Below are 16,672 nucleotides of genomic sequence, written 5' to 3'. Positions count from 1 at the left end.
TGACCAGCTCTTAAAGTGAAAGACATAGAATTTGTGAAGTGTTTGTCCTGTGATCGACCGCCAACCATCATCTTCCTGTTTATGTTTGTGTTTGAGAGGGTTTCAACAGGTCTGTTGCATGAAGATGAACTGGGAGACAGATCCTGTGCCTTTACAGATCGTTTTCAGTATTTGAAGCCTCCACCGTGAAGCAACAGCCACTAACGCTTTTTTATAATCCAGCTGATTATTAGTGCACAACGAGTTAGATAGCCCAAACGTGCAGAGTGATGTGTACGACAGAGAGACAAAAATACTCACAAGAGCAGTACACTCCTCTAAGTGTCAGCATTCGGCTGCAGTTGTTAAAACTTCCAACAGAGCCTGTTTGCTTAGCTCGTAAAAAGTCCATTTGGCAGGGGTTTCACCCATTCTTTTAACTGTTAGAGCCCAAATTTCCCAGCAGCAGGCTTTGGGTTTGAGAAGAGGCCCAGGTTAAGCTTTGCAACTGTGCATTTACATAGGAACAGCCAAGAAAAGACCTGGGCAAAGATCCAGTCCAATTAAAAAAAACACTCACCTATTTACTCCCTGTTAGCCTCTGCTAATTCCTGACAATGCTTATTAAGAGGAATGCACTATAATAGGGTTGTAAAAACAAAGGTGCCAGCAACTACACTCACTGACCCCACTCAGAACTCAGTGCTTAGCTGGATTCATGCAAGTTAAAAATACTTAAAAGAAGAAAAGCCTGACCCTCTTCTTTGAGACAGAAATGTGTCCTATAAATGTCCAAGTATTGTGTATTTACCAAGGATTGAAGGAGAAAATCTAACCTTTCAGTTACAGATGGATTGACCTTTATTGACCTGATATTTAATGAAAGCTTTCTGGTTTTGATTAGAATGCTGCTGACTTAGCAGCAAAGTTCATTGCTGATCTGTGAGAATCTATCAAGGCTCTATGAAATGAACTAGTCGTATAGTTCATTTCTCTGTATCTGAGTGCGCAGCGGGTTTGGGGACCAGCTGGGTTTTTATTTCTTCTCTGTCACGTGTAGAACAGGCGGCGTGTATACCCACACACACATCCTCATCATCCCTCAGATGTTTGTTTGAACATTGGAGGCCAGTCTGAATGTAACTACAGTGGAGGCGACTGACTGGGAGCGCAACTGTGCCTGATTTCAGGGTGTTTTGAACCTTGGGTCTGTCAAGGTGGAAAAAGTCAACTTACAGAGCTGTAAATCATTACATAATCAAAATGTTGCTCATTTATCTAAAAAGCAGCGGGCTGTTCCCGCCCGGTCTCAAACTGAGGACCGCTCGCATGTTAAGCGAGCGTGATGACCCCGACACTACAGGAACTGGCTGTTGACCATCTGGCTGTGGGACTGACATCCATAGAAGAGCAGCACAGGCGACCCCAGGACAGACAGACAGACAGTCTGGATCAGCCCTGTTTATGCCAGGGGGACCTCTGTGGTATTATGTTCCTCTGGAAAAAGCAGGCAGAAGGGCCATCCTGACAGAGGACAGAAGTACGCGCACAAAAACACATTTATATCGAGTTATTTTCTGGATAAATCCTGCATCTGGAATGTCTGTTCTGTTATTTGCTCATTGGGTGGCAATTAGGTCCATATGCTGAGAGACTTGTGCACACGCATCAGGTTTTTTTTTATGAATCTCCTAGTGACATTGGCAATATAAATAAAGAAAAGATCTGAGTGTGCTGAAAAATAGAAATGCTAAACAATGTTTAACTGAAAATGCATGCATAATGGAAACTACACATAATTAGGCCATTGCTGCTGTTCTGGAGACATCATGCACACGAGTTAGAATATTCAAAACACAACCTGACCTTCTGATGTGCTAAAATAATCAAATTCTCTTTTAATATCTCCTTTGTGTTTCATTACAGTTTCCACTGCTGTCCTCTAGCTGATTACATATTCATTCAGCTGCAGAAGGCTTTTTATTAGGCCTTTAATTAGAACACAGCTCACTGTGTTCTAATTAATGCCTTGGCAGCTGCTTTTATCAGGATTATAGGAAATTATTTTTCTATCAGCTTGCCCGTGGAGTGATGGTATATTTGCCTCATAGAATGCAAGCAGTGTGGCTATTTTTAGTCAAATTAACCACATAAGCACAATGACAGCAGGCCCTTTACTCAGCAGCAGCTGATGTCACCCTTGGCATGTGAGGTCTGTGACTCGGTTGCCATGTTGCCGTCGTCCTGAAGTTGGCTGGCTGAGCCAATCGGTGCAGGCTGTCAGACAGAAGAGGGCTGTGATTTGCGGAGCAGCCTTGCATCTCTCCAGGCAGTGAGTGTGATACTCTGGTCTGTGCACAGCAACAACACAGATACGTACTGCACTTATGCAACATGACCTGACTCCGCCTGCAGCTTGAACCCAGAATCATGAATTATCGCCATACAAAACTCAAGACCAGAGAGAAAGAGTTTTCCTCTGAGCAGCCTCCTGTTTTGTTACAGTATGATGTCGTTTGTTATTACTGGACATGAGGTCTTCATCAGGTCACTGCTCAGGAGATGTGTGATCCTATTGTCTTTAAGTCCGTTAAGTGTGAGGTATCAGACCTCCCGTATAGAGATGAAGGGTCTTACTTCAGTTCTGATGAGGGCTAGGAGACTGGTACCCGCTTTAAAATGATAAATCTACATGTTCATGGATCTATCATGCGTTCTTGCCATTAATCAAAGCCAGGTCCACGATTAAAACATGACTGGAACACAACAGAAGCCCACAACCCAGAGCTTTTACCACCTAATTATATGATTAATGCTGTGCTGTGATTAAAGACAGCGCACGTGCAGTCTATCGCAGCCCTGGACTCATCCCAGAGGGGGGTAATTGTGGGGAACAACCTGAGAATGCTTTACTGACCTGCTGCTCCATTCCTGGAGCTCATTAACCAATTGCACATGCTGCACACGGAGGAGGGTTGGAGCCAATAAAGGCATACAGAGAGGCAGATGAGAGATTTATGTGGCCCATATAAAAAGCCATTAGAGGCACGGCTGGCATTTTAAGTAGGCGGGAAAAATGAAACCCTAATATCTCATCTGTACTAATCAACACACTTAAATAGAAAAACACATGACATGTGGGTTAAAAGGAGGAAACTGGAGGACAGGTGATGATGGTTCAAATGTGTTCCCTCCCACAGCTAAGCTGATGGAACAGCTCCATTGTTCTCTTCATTAAAATGATTATAATCTCACAAGATTAAATAAAAGCAGACCTGTGAAATCACAGACTAATCAACATTTGTTCTTGTGCTGGGATGTTTTCCAGACATTATACCTGGTTCTGCTCCCAGACAGCCTCCCATCTTATCACATCACATCTTAATTAGGTGCCACTTTCAGCTCGCAGAGGACTATCTTCCCGGTGTGCAGCCATGTCCTCTGTTATGTAACATCCACAACCTTTAAATCTGCATCCAACTTAGTTAAGGCCCCACAGTACTGGAGGCCAAAGGTCAAGTCATGACTTGTAAAAATTACATTAACTAATTTAATTAATACTGAGGTTATAATTTTCTTCCCAAATTCATTGCTGTGTCAGAAGATATGTGCAGCTATCGGAGAGCTGAAACCTCAGCGATCACACTGTTTGATATCTTACAGCACAAAGAGGAATCAATAAATGAGCCGCAGGTCACGACAGTTACATTTGGGATTAGTTTGTATCCCGACTTTATCCCGCTTGGTATGACCAGTGGTGTTCCTCAGGCCTTCGATGAAAAATGGAAGACACTCAGGCAAAGGTCAGACTGACTCTCAATGCTGATTTTTTTCTTTGGTGCTGTTTAACATGCACACAAAATACAGGTCATCACTCCACTGAGGCGGCCATGATGAAAACAAGGGCTGATGACTACTGAATAAACATATCCTTACGCACCACATATAACAGGCCAAAACACAAAATGACCACGCACAGCTCCATCTATTTTTAGAACCAAATTCAAGAGGTAAACCCTGCATCATATTTAACCAAACGGAGCCCCTAAAAAATATGTTCATTTATCAAAAACTGAAGCAATTTAGAACAGCTGCTAAAAATCAGCAACATAGTCACAAAAGATGTGTTATGATTTCCAAAAAAAATATTCTGGAATGTGCACGGAAAATAAAGTGTTAAATCCCTCCTCGCAGCTTAGTCGGGAGAGCAGTTCTTAAAACGAACAGCAGAGAGAGCTGTTCCAACAAAAAATCCTTTAGGAGTTTAGGTGGAAATATCACAAATGTGTGATTAATAGCTTATTGGGAGTGATGGGGATGAAATTATGAAATTGCATGAGCTACATGTGTAGCAAAGGCGAATGAGTGACGTCACAGTTATTTTCTATGGCTGATTGTCTCAAAATTTTGGAAATTTTTGTAAAATGGTGATTTTCCACCTCATCGGTAAATAAACCGTCAAGTATCAAAGTAGAAAACAGTCTGCTGTGGCAAACAAATACTACATGTCACAATAAGCTAGCAGAAGTGCTTTTTGTTTTTAATGAGGCTGGTGGGATGGCAGATCCCACAGTGCTGGATGACAGCCTCGACAGTCAGTGCAGCATCAGATGAGAACAATAGCCAACGTGCATTTAAAGAGAAAACCCTTGGGGGTGATGGCGTGCACATGGAGAGGAACACACTGAGCATGACAGCGCAAACAGATGGAAGTGACAGAGTGATAAATAGGACAGCAGGAAAGACAAAAATAAAAGGAATGACAGCCTGTGTGTGTGCACATGTCAGTCAGAGACCTTTTGTCTGAGCAGCTTGCTGCGCACGCGACCCCACAGCTTGGCCCCGGTGTTGTTGTGGCTTGTGAGCACAGGAGTCTGGGGCTGTCCGGACAAGTTTTGCTGGTTCTGGTCCAGGAAACAGTGCTGCTCCAAACGGTCGCACACAGAGTTCAAGTTCACATCGGATACCAGAATCTCCGTCATCCCAGAAGTCTCTGAATTCCACAGAGTGGTACCTCAGATCAGAGAGGGGGGGGGAGCTGGAGTGAAGAGAACCTCTGGACGATGGCTTCACCAGCTGAAGAGCGGCTTCAGGAATTCACCGGCAGAAAAAAGTGTATCCAACAGCTGGTTTTCAGATGTTCCCGTTAAAAGATGAAGAGTAAAGACAGGCAGCAAAATGGGATGCAGCCATTGTCTCCCTGATAAAGCTGGTAATTCCACGTCCTTCTCTCAGCTTATTCCACCGTCAGCTGCTAACATCTCCTCACTGAGCAATCTGACTTCTACTACGGCAAACAGAGAGAGAGAGAGGGGGGCGGGGGTTCAGGGGAGTGACTGAACTCCTGTTGTCACTGAGCAGCCCTGCTTCTCCAGATGTTGATGGACACACCTCCAAAGAGAGGAGGGAGGGAGAGAGGGAGCAATAAACAGATCGTGGAATTAAAATAGAGTGTGGAGAGGAAGAATGAAGGAGGGATGGAGGCATTGCTGAATGCTTTGTTTGGTTTCCCAGAGCTGGTCAGCAGCACCCAGGATGTGAGTAAGCAGAGAGATGATGGAGAGAAAGTGAAAAACTGGGTGAGAAATGAGAGTTGTGGAAGATTATAGAACTAAGGGGAGGAAAACAACTGCAGTGGCAGCAAAGATACAGCAGGATGTCAATATGAAAATATAAATGCCTGATTTGAGTGGAGAACAGACGTGCAAGAATAAAAACTATTTCTGCATATTCTAGAACCACAATGCTAATTCTACTGCACGGCTCCAAATGTAAATGACAACAAAAGAGCTGTGGTGTACCCTGAGAATGATATTTTTATTAGGCTACTGAAAAGATTGAAATGCCATTTTTTACTAGAGCTGGTTGCCTGATACAAACACAACTCAAATGCTGAACATCTAATCGTTCCCAAGCTCACTGATATCTGATCGTATGCCAAACATGAAACCCAGCCTCTGTTCATTATTGAACTGCGGCATTGAAAACAGAAACCCAGGTGGCTGCAGTCTACAAATATGACTTCAGAATATCCTCTTTTCCTCTCCCAGATGTCCACGCGTACACAAAGCAATCTACTGTTCCTGTTCCTCAGGACAGCCGGTCCTGCTGCTCTTAAGAGGCGTATCCCTGTGTACTGTAGAACAATAAGAGGGGGAGAGTGTGTGTGTGCGTGCATGCATGTGTCTGTCAGGTTCAATCTCTATCTGCTGTGTGTCATCCTGTCTAAATTAAAGTCGAAGAAATATTCAGCTGGGGAAAAGGTCACAGACACAAGGATGCATTTGAAAGCCTCCAGAGATGGAAGGCAGTCTGTAAGCTCCCATCAGAGTCAGTGGCTACAGCTGGCAGGTTGCTGAAGGAATACCATAATGTGGTCCAGTCCAGAAACGGCGTCAGAAGGTAACATATTGCGTCACTTCCTGTCTTCTCAATCGTTCGTTGGTTGCATTGTGGACGGGGTGTTGTATTCACTTAATATTGAACACTTTGTGTGTTGTATTCACTTTAATTAAAATTTGAACACTTGGGACATTCTAGTCACCTGATAACAACAGTGAAAAACAACCCATATTAAACAAATACAGGGCTTCGCCGATTATTAGCGTTAGCATGGCCTCACCGTCTGTTTCACCCGGTGTCTTTGTCTGTTCAGCGTGTGAAATGTTTAGTTTCTCCTCTGCCTCCCTTAGTGAAGGGAATAGGTACAGAAAGTGTAGTTTATTTACGGCTATGGAGGTGAGACTTAGCGAGCTTGAGACGCGGTTCCGCAGCTTGGAGTTAGCTGGAGTTGCGTCAGGTAGCCATGAGAAGGTAGCTGCTGCGGAGCCGCCTAGCGTAGCTTCAGCTAGCGGTCCCCCGGCAGCAGCCGAGCAGCCGGCTAGCCGACGGTTCGTAGGAAGCGTAGCCCAAAACAAAGGCCCACGGTGCACCACCACCCGCTTCCCGTGGCTAACCGTTTTTCCCCACTTGGCGACACACCCGCTGAGAAACCGACCCTGGTAATTGGCGACTCATAGTTTTGCGCTACGTGAAGCCGACTCCAGCGACCATAGTCAAGTGCATTCCGGGGGCCAGAGCGGGCGACCTAGAAGCAAATTTACGGCTGCTGGCGACACGTAAACGTAAATTTGGTAAAGTTATTATTCATGTCAGAGCCAACGACACCCGGCTTCGTCAGTCGGAGGTCACCAAAATTAACTTGGAGTCGGTGTGTAACTACGCAAAAACGATGTCGGACTCCGTAGCATTCTCTGGTCCCCTCCCCAATCTGGCCAGCGATGAGATGTTTAGCCGCATGTCGTCGCTCCGTCGCTGGCTGTCACGGTGGTGCCCCGAAAACCAGGTGGCCTTTATAGACAATTGGAGCATTTTTTGGGGAAAACCTGGTCTGATTAGGAGAGACGGTGTCCATCCCACACGGGATGGTGCCTCTCTCATTTCTAGTAATTTGTCTAATTTTATTAGACCCAAAGTGACCTGACAATCCAGGGTCCAGACCAGGATGCAGAGTTGTAGTCTTACACACCTCTCTGCTGCTTCCTTAGAACCCTCATCCACCAACAATAATATATTTAACACTATAGAGGTAGTGTCTGTTCCACGGTTAAAAGTTCACCAAGCACAGAGCAGGGGAGCGGTCATTCACCATAATCTTATTAAAATTAATACTTAAGCACAAGTTGGAGAAACTAATATCACAATTAAGTGTGGACTGTTAAATATTAGATCACTTTTGTGTAAATCCCTGTTAGTGCACAACCTGATAGCGGATCATCACATTGATTTATTCTGTCTTACTGAGACCTGGCTTCAGGAGGAGGAGTATGTTAGCTCAAATGAATCTACTCCTCCTACCCATCTTAATTATCATATTCCTCGTGTTACTGGTCGAAGAGGGGGAGTGGCAGCAATCTATCACTCCAAGTTATTAATTAATCCTAGACCAAAATATGGCTCCAGTTCATTTGAAAGCCTGACTCTTGGCATCACCCATCTGAACTGGAAGGCAGAAAAGCCACTTCTGTTTGTAGTTGTATATCGGCCCCCTGCTGGGCCACATTCAGAGTTCCTGTCTGAGTTCTCTGATTTCTTATCTGACTTGGTCCTTAGAACGGACAAAGTCATTATCATTGGAGACTTTAATATCCATGTAGACGTTGTAAATGACAGCTTTAGAAATGGCTTCATTTCATTACTTGAGTCAGTTGGTTTCCTCCAGCAGATAAACCAACCAACTCATAGCTTCAACCACACCTTAGATCTAGTTCTGACTTATGGTGTTGAGGTAGAACATGTGTCAGTGTTCCCTCAGAACCCACTCCTGTCAGACCATTCTTTGATCACTTTCACGTTTATGATTAAGGATTCTTCTATGCTCAGAACAAAGTCTTACTATAGCAGATGTCTTTCAGATAATGCTGTAGCAAAGTTTAAGGAAGTGATCCCTGTGCTAATCCCAGGACCACCATGTGTTTCCCCAGGGATAAATCATTATAATTAGCCCTGCTGAGGTTGACTCTATTGCGGAAGGTGCAGCAACCTCACTGAGAATCACGCTTGATTCTGTTGCCCCCTTGAAAAAGAAAATAGTAAATTAGAGGAGGTGTGCCCCCGGGTATAATTCACATATCAGGACCCTCAAGCAGAAAGTGTGAAGACTGGAAAGGAAGTGGCATTTTTGTAAAATAGACAGCTATCATGTAGCCTGGAAAGACTGTCTATTGGTTTACAAAAAGGCCCTCCTCAAGGCTAGAACAGCTTATTTTTCTTCTTTAATTGAGGAAAATAAGAGCAACCCCAGGTTTCTTTTCAGCACTGTGGCCAAATTAACTAAGAGTCACAGTGTTTTAGATCCACATATCTCCTTCAACTCACACATTAAATTAGTCTCTAGAAGTGTCTTTTTTCAACTGAGGAACATCACAAAGATTAGGAAGCTACTGACAGGGCATGATGCTGAAAAGTTAATTCATGCTTTTGTTACTTCCAGGCTGGACTATTGTAATTCTTTATTATCAGGGTGTCCAAACAACTCTTTAAGAAGCCTCCAGTTGATCCAAAATGCTGCAGCCAGAGTTCTGACAGGTATTGACAAAAGAGATCACATAACTCCTGTAATGGCGTCGCTTCATTGGCTGCCCGTTAAATTTAGAATAAGTTTTAAAACCCTTCTTTTGACCTACAAGGTCCTCAGAGGCCTAGCTCCATCCTACCTGGAGGAGCTAGTGACACCTTACCAGCCCAATAGACCGCTCCGCTCTCAGAATGCTGGTCTATGTGTGGTTCCCAGAGTTTCTAGGAGTAGAATGGGGGGCCGAGCATTTAGCTACCAGGCCCCCCTGCTATGGAACCAGCTCCCTGTCCAGGTACGGGAGGCTGACTCCATCGCTACTTTTAAGATCAGACTCAAAACCTACCTCTTTGAAAAAGCTTATTGTTGTTAATTCTGTAGTTTCAGTTACTATCATAGACAGACAAATTATCATACTGGTACTTAGGGGGTCGTCTAATCGTTAGGTCACATCTTAGCTATGCTGTTATAGGCCAAGGCTGCCGGGGTCTGGAAACATGATCATCTGACAGGCCTCTGTCACCCCACTGGGTCATGGTTTCCTTTCCTCTCCTTTCCTCCTCCTCATCAAGCAGACTAGTTATGATGATTCCTTTGTAGTTTTTCTGCTTCTCCCCCCCTCCCCTCTCTATTTATTTACAGGTATCGCCGCTTTCGGAGCTGCATGATGACCTCCGGTCCCGCTGACCCATTGTATAGTGTATTTTTGTGTGTGTTTCTGTGCTCTGCTCTGTGATCTGTGATCTGTGCTTCGCCTTGCCTCGCCTCGCCTCTTCCCCCTCCTTCTCCCTCTTCCTCTCCCTCTCCCTCTTCCTCTCCTCTCCTCTCTCTTTACCCAGCCGGCCATCAGCAGGAGGGTCCACCTACATGAGCCTGGTCCTGCTCAAGGTTTCTTCCTGTTAAAGGGGAGTTTTTCCTTGCCACTGTTGCTTGTCTGAGGTTAGGCCCTGGGATTCTGGAAAGCGGCTTGAAACAATTTTAAATGTATAAGACGCTATATAAATAAAGATTGATTTGATTTGATTTGATTTGTTAAATAGCTGAAAATAGTTGGTCAGATCATTACGTTTATACTGTTGGAAATGTTTGTTGGGCTCTAAACTGACAAACCACACAGTCAGTCAGCAGTATGATACCAGGCTGTAACAACATGTGGGCTGGTGTTTGTGGGTAAAACGAGACAGAGTAGGAAACAGAGAGGAAACAAGAGCAAAAAGGCATGGATGTCTGTCTCTGTAGGAGGAGAAAGAGGAGGAGCAGAAGGATCAGGAGGGTTGTATATGAGACCTCAGACAACCCACACCACAGATTATTTATAACTTAAGGAGCTCTGTGTTCCTTAAGTTGTGACACTCCCTGCGTCACATCTCGGAAAGATTGTCTGGGAAAACTGGTTTGTTTTGGGAGGGGGGGCGGCTTTGGGAAAGGATATATTTTTAGGATAATAAGAACGGAGAATACTGTAGATGGGTGTGTTTTAATTGTATATATGTTAAACCTGGTTACAGTAATGACAACGTCCATGTTTAGACTGGACGGCTATAACCTTCATTAAGATATTCATGCTGTTGCTGGGCTACACTGAACAAAAATGCGGGTTTGGCTTAGTAACATTTCGCCCACAGTGGAATCAAGATGGAAAAGTTTTTCTTTCTGCTCACTATCCCCAGGTAACAGTGGAACAAATGGACTCATGTGGAAAAGAGTCCCGCAAAAGCTGACAGATGTTGAATTCATGAAAGGGTGATAGAAATGAAAGAGAACACAATGCAACAGCCATCTGGATTTGAGGTAAATTAGTCCTCACGTAACATGAATAAATGAGTCTTTTAAAGTATGTGCATGCTTGATACGTCACGAATTAGACGGTTTGAAACTGGAAGGTCCACACCAATGAGGCGAGGGGTCGACCTGCACCGTCCAATGTCAAGAAAATCAGACTGAAACGTAAACATATATAAAGTGCAGGGATTCAAGAGTCACTGTGCCGCCTTGTACTTCTTTAAAGGAGCCTCTTCCCCTCCTGTACCCTGTGAATACTAACACATTGACAAGGGGGGGATTTGTGTGTCTATGCTTGACAGGTCACCCAGGGTCCAACAGTTCACACCAGATAAACTATGGAGTGAACAAACACACATGGATGAACTCCTGCAGTTCGTATAGCTAAGAGAGGCCACCCATTCACTATTAATGGCTTAAAAACACATCTTCATACTGTAGTGCACGCTAACCCAGAACACAGTTTGCCCACTGTAACCCCAGTAGAGATCACTGTTATTCTACAACATTTGAATTAAAACTACTTTATTTTGTCCGTGTTGGATAAACAGACTTTTAGCTGGCTTGGATTTGATGGGAACTTGGATTTTTGCCCTTGCACTGAAAAACAATCAATACATTAATGGAATAAGAGGGGGTGAAGTGTGTGGGGGCCTTGAGCTTGGGAGACAGGGTAATGATAAAAAGAAGAAAGATGGAGCTTCGGGAGGAGGAGGCCAGCAGGGGGATGAGTTGAAAAGTTCTTATGGGAATAAGAGAATTTAGTCAAGAAAGGGTAATTAGTAAAAATGCAGCTGTGGTGCACCCTTTATTCTGCAGTTATAATTTAACAAATTACACTGGGTGGATACATCGATTAACAAATGTCCCAAATTTGAGTTAGTTACTCTGCAGGTCAAATATGCTCAGAATGGTTGCTCTACATGACAGCGTGAATGTGTGAGAGGACAGATGTACACAGTTCTTACACTTTGACATCAGTCCTGGGTTCTACATTATACATGTGCTCGGTGGCGCAGCCCCTCATGAACCTGCTCTGCAGACATGGGGGAGGTTCCCACAAAAACTTCCCATCTGACACTAGAGCCACTCCCTGATTGAGATTCAGTGGATTTTGCTCTTCTACAGCATCCATTTTATCCAGTTCCAGAAGATAAATTAATGATCGATCAGCCTGGAATTCATGCAGGCCTTGATTCTGCAGTAGCTACTGCATTTCAGGGTCCTCGCTGGTAACAAGCTCTCCTAAGAACAGTGTACAGCTGCAGAAAACATCTGCACATAAATATTGTTCTTCACATTTTCTTACATTCTGTGTGTGAGCTTACATAACTTCCATAGTTTAAGACACCATGATGACAGCATTATTATTGTTTTTTTTGTCTTAGAGAAATGATTGTATATTTAATAAATGACGACAAAATCCATTCAAAACATACTGAAAATTATGTCGTAGAATCTATCGGTGACAAGAAAAATCAAAAGAAAGGCGACATCTTGATGAGGTGAAGCAGAGCTGCTGCCTCTTGTGTGTGCTCATTACAGACAACCTTTTATGTGTGAAATGCAAATTTCAATGCTAAATATCTGTGTAAATCTTATTTGATAATTTGTCATATACTTCAAATATGACAAAGTGACGCATATTCAGCATGTCCGTCGCGCTGGAAGTGGCGAAGGCAGGTGGGCAGCTGTGAACAGCTCTGAGCTGTGCCGAGACTGGATTACTCTATTTACAAACATTTAGGATGACCTGTTCTACATCTTTGATCTTTCCCCGCTGCCTTTACTTGGCTCTGGCAAGAGGATGCAGAAAGAATGTGTGAATGTGTCTACATAAGAGGGGCTTTTGACGGAGGGACCTTTAGGGTACAGTGGGAGCTCTAAATTGGGAGTGCAAGGCGGGGAGGGGGGGGGGGGGGTTGCGGTAGGGTGGGAAATCAGCCCAAGGGTGCTCTGCAGATTATGCCTGCTTCTCTTTCATCTGAGGTGTCGGGGGGGGCATCCTTAGATTAACTGCTCCATCATTTATCGAGCACTCAAAAGTGAGGAGGGTAAAGACTGAAGAACAGAGGAGGGGCCATGTGAAGGTTTTATCAGCACAGAGCTCCGTTCTGCTGTGGGGTGTTGGGTGTGGTCCAGATGAGGACATGTGGGTGGCAAAACAAAGCATCGAAATGGGAAGATAATGAATAGCTGATAATTTACAGCCTCTCTGAGCACAGATATCAATTCATTTATTATTTTTAAATTCAGGAAATCAGGTTAAGCCAAAGGCTGTGACGCAGCGACTGAAACACTTAATTTAAAAAGAGCACAAAAAGCAGACTGATGCAAGAGAAAATGGTTGGGCAGTAAGACCTCTGACAAACCTTCACTCAAACAATGAGGTCAGTCTCCGCAGTCATGCAGCTCACTGAATTATTCCCTGACTCTAATCCATGCTCTTTGTTTTCACGGCGCACTGAAGCGCTGCAGGGAGAAGCCATCCGTATCATAATTTTTGGCTCAAAGTGAATTTACAAAATTAAAATAGTGCTTTTTCCAAGGATGGAATCTCTTTTTTTCCCCACCTGACCTATTTCATTAGATTTTATTTGTTATTAGCTCAACATCAGAAAGGGAGGAGTTGATAAGGAATAAGACTTAGCCATCATTGCTTTTCAGGATAGAATACTTGAGTAGAGTCTCAGATTTATTAATATGTGTACACAGACAAGATTTCCCGATGTTTCCCTGCTATTAAAAATGTTTGTTTCACTAGAGCAAATGAGGATGTTTGTGTAGCAGTCAGCCATGTTGACTGGAGGTGGGTGTGATTTACCCATACGAGCTGGGGTGATATTTGGCCTGTGAATGAATCCAGGGGATTGAAGCTCAGATCTTGGTGCTGTGCCTTGCACAACTGGTGCGTGGCTGTGCAACATCTGAACAGTCTGACCTAGTTTCAGTGATGAAGAGAGAGCTGCCTCACACAGGACCTGCTTGAATAATTCACTCTGAGGTGTAAACCCGTGGTTGATGGGACGCAGCCACCTGGAACGCGACTCGACGGGAGGGTAGGCCGGGCGGACTAAAGGGATGAAGCTACGCTAGTATGATATCAAAGGACTCAAGATTAGGTAAGAATGTATTACACAACATAAATGCATGACAGAGTTCAAAACAGAAAACTCCTTGAGCCAATTACTTAATAATATTCCTTATTCCTTAGAAAATTAAGCAATAATTAGCACCAGTGCTATTATATCAGTGCACTGATATTCCAGAAGTGGTAATATTACTGGTCAACATATAGTAACCAAGAATGTGAGCTGACTCTGGCAGAAGTGTAAGTGACAAAAATGTTGGGATTTTAGGACCTCGACTCTCTTCTTCCCCCATCAACACTGGCACACAGTCAACAACCTCATTAGCAGCTGATGCATCGATCGTGTGGTGAAGCGCCCACTAATGGAGGAGTATCAAAGTGGGATCCTGGTGGTCTCTACCTGATCAGAGCTGAAGAGCAGCCATCACAGTGACTGAGCCAAAACTATGGTTTTTAAAGAGGTAGGTGAGGAGGACAGAGCTGCAACCCCTTCAAACTCCTCTGCAGTGCGTGGTGTATGTTTATCAGGTACACATCCCTCTCTTGAATATTATACAATGTACATTACATCATTCAATCAATTTGGGAGTGTGAAACAGACCTTTGAGGGGTCCTCCCTCATAAACACCCACCCAACACTTCAGAAGGGAACCGGTTCATACTTCCAGTTCATCAACTGGACGGATCAGTACAGAAAAACATAAATACACACACACACACACACACACACACACACACACACACACACACACACACGCACGCACACACGCAGCACACATGCTGGTTATACAACAGGCTGCTTCAAGCCAAGTGATCATTTGCTTGTCCAAGGGGTTTATTTTCATTTTCAGAGCATCATGTACCTGACGTATTACATGATGCATCTACCACCACTTTTACTGCCAACAAGCTGTTCCTCACTGTTGCAGTGGGAATATTCCCATACAAAACAATTACATCCTCATCTTTATTATCAAATGGGGTCTAATGAGGTCGCATATTAAAAAAACGTTGTTTTTGTGGCTGAACAAGGTATAACTCATCAACTGAATCCACAAATGAATAATTACTGTCATTATTTTGAAGCAGCAAATGAGGAATTTCATGTTTCCTGAGATAAGACAAAGTCCTTCCAGGGTGGTCAGCACTGAGTCTTTACACAAGTAAAGCATTGTTACAGTGTAACAGGAGCAACACCCATACTGGACATGCTGCTGTTGGAAAACTACTAACTTTGTTGGGGATTTTTACTGCAAACACACAAGAATGCTGTGACTGTCTGAGGCATCGGTGGAGAGGTGAGCTCTGAGGTCATTTGGTCTGTGCAGTGCAGACAGGAAAGGGGCAGTTTCTTCCCCCCTGCCCTGGGACAGGAAGTCATAAAGCAGGATCAAAGCCTGGCACTACTTACACTACTGCCATAGTAACAGCATAATGTCATGGGAATATGTCAAAACCTTTGTTTTCAGTTACACAGTCAAGAAAACCTGACCTATTAAATGTAAATTGGGTTTTTAAGGCCGTAGTTTCTTTTATACAAAGCTGAAAAATCCTAAATACCACCAGTACCGATGGAAATGGTCTCTTTCATATTTCTTTATCTTACAGTAGTTCTTATATCCATACTACCATAACCCACAGGATGCCAGCTACTCTTTTTAAGACTGCATTCACTTTAAATCTCTGTGCTTCTGAGATTGCTATTAATATTATGACTAAAATGTGTTTCTCTCATCTGAAGGCATTCACGTCCAATCTTATTTTTTTTGACCTGCAGGAAAATCCAATGTATGTGCTTGTGACTGATGGAGTTTCTGTCTCTCGTCTCACTATAGCTGGATCAGGTGGACCAGCAGATGCCTCACCAACACTCTTGAGCCATTCCTGTTCTGCACTGAGCCATTGCATCGTAATTTCATTTTGATGCAAATGTTAATGACAAATAAAGTCTGTCTATCTATGTCTAACACTCTTACATGCAAAAACTGCTCACAGAAACCCGAAATAGCTGCAAAATCTTCAGCTACTGATTAACAATCATCTACTGTTTCACTCTCACAAGCTGAGCACCAAGTATCAACCCTTCAGTGACGTGTGCCCTCACACACGTCATTATAAAAGGAATGTTTAATTATGAATGATGAGTATTCTGCCTTTGCCATGTTACAGTCTACAGTCTCACAACTCCTGATCGTCTGAGATTCTGAGCAGCAGCCTACATTGGTGTATGATTTTAAAAAAAGCCCTCCAGAGCAAACATCAGCTCCAGATGGAAACTCATCACATGTGAATGCAGGAGTGAATAGCAGTGGTCCACCAGCTAAACACTTTAACCAGGCCAAGTCCAGACGTGCTCAGATGCTGGGACACAGTGTGCCGCTGAGGCTCATTTACGTTAATATGGAAGAAATGTTGCCAACATCAACATCAATGAAAGAGAAGAGGGAGAGAGGAAGAAAGAGTCCTGTCTCCAAGGGTTTGGAACCTAAAAAAGGCACATTTACATCGGGGGGGGCAGAGATCCTGACAGTGACTCAAATTATAATCATGGAAGAAAAGGAGTAAAATGGTGTCTGTGGAAAGCACTTACATACCAGAAGACTGAACGAGAAAGACTGAAGCAATCATGACAACTTGAAATAGTGACTTCATAGAAGCCGCTGCAATCACATTAAAGCTAGAACATTATCAGTCAGGAACCTCAGATGTCCTCAGATAAATCTATTTCTTCTTATGTACTGGTTTCT

General features: G+C 43.7%; 1 protein-coding gene and 1 long non-coding RNA gene across 4 annotated transcripts in view; one reads left to right on the top strand and one right to left on the bottom strand.

The window, feature by feature from the left end:
• The window catches only part of abr (ABR activator of RhoGEF and GTPase), a 77,399-nt gene that overhangs the window by 4,021 nt on the left and 56,706 nt on the right, over positions 1-16,672 (bottom strand). The gene's annotated exons all lie outside the window — the stretch shown is intronic.
• Positions 8,900-15,887, top strand: LOC130537764 (uncharacterized). Its single transcript, XR_008953685.1, has 2 exons — positions 8,900-13,956; positions 14,194-15,887. It is a non-coding gene; the product is annotated as an uncharacterized LOC130537764 (long non-coding RNA).

Source organism: Takifugu flavidus, chromosome 14 (genome assembly GCF_003711565.1).
Source record: "Takifugu flavidus isolate HTHZ2018 chromosome 14, ASM371156v2, whole genome shotgun sequence".
Lineage (NCBI taxonomy): Eukaryota > Metazoa > Chordata > Actinopteri > Tetraodontiformes > Tetraodontidae > Takifugu > Takifugu flavidus.
Note: the sequence above shows the minus strand (reverse complement) of the source record. Positions and strands in the feature narration are given on the sequence as shown.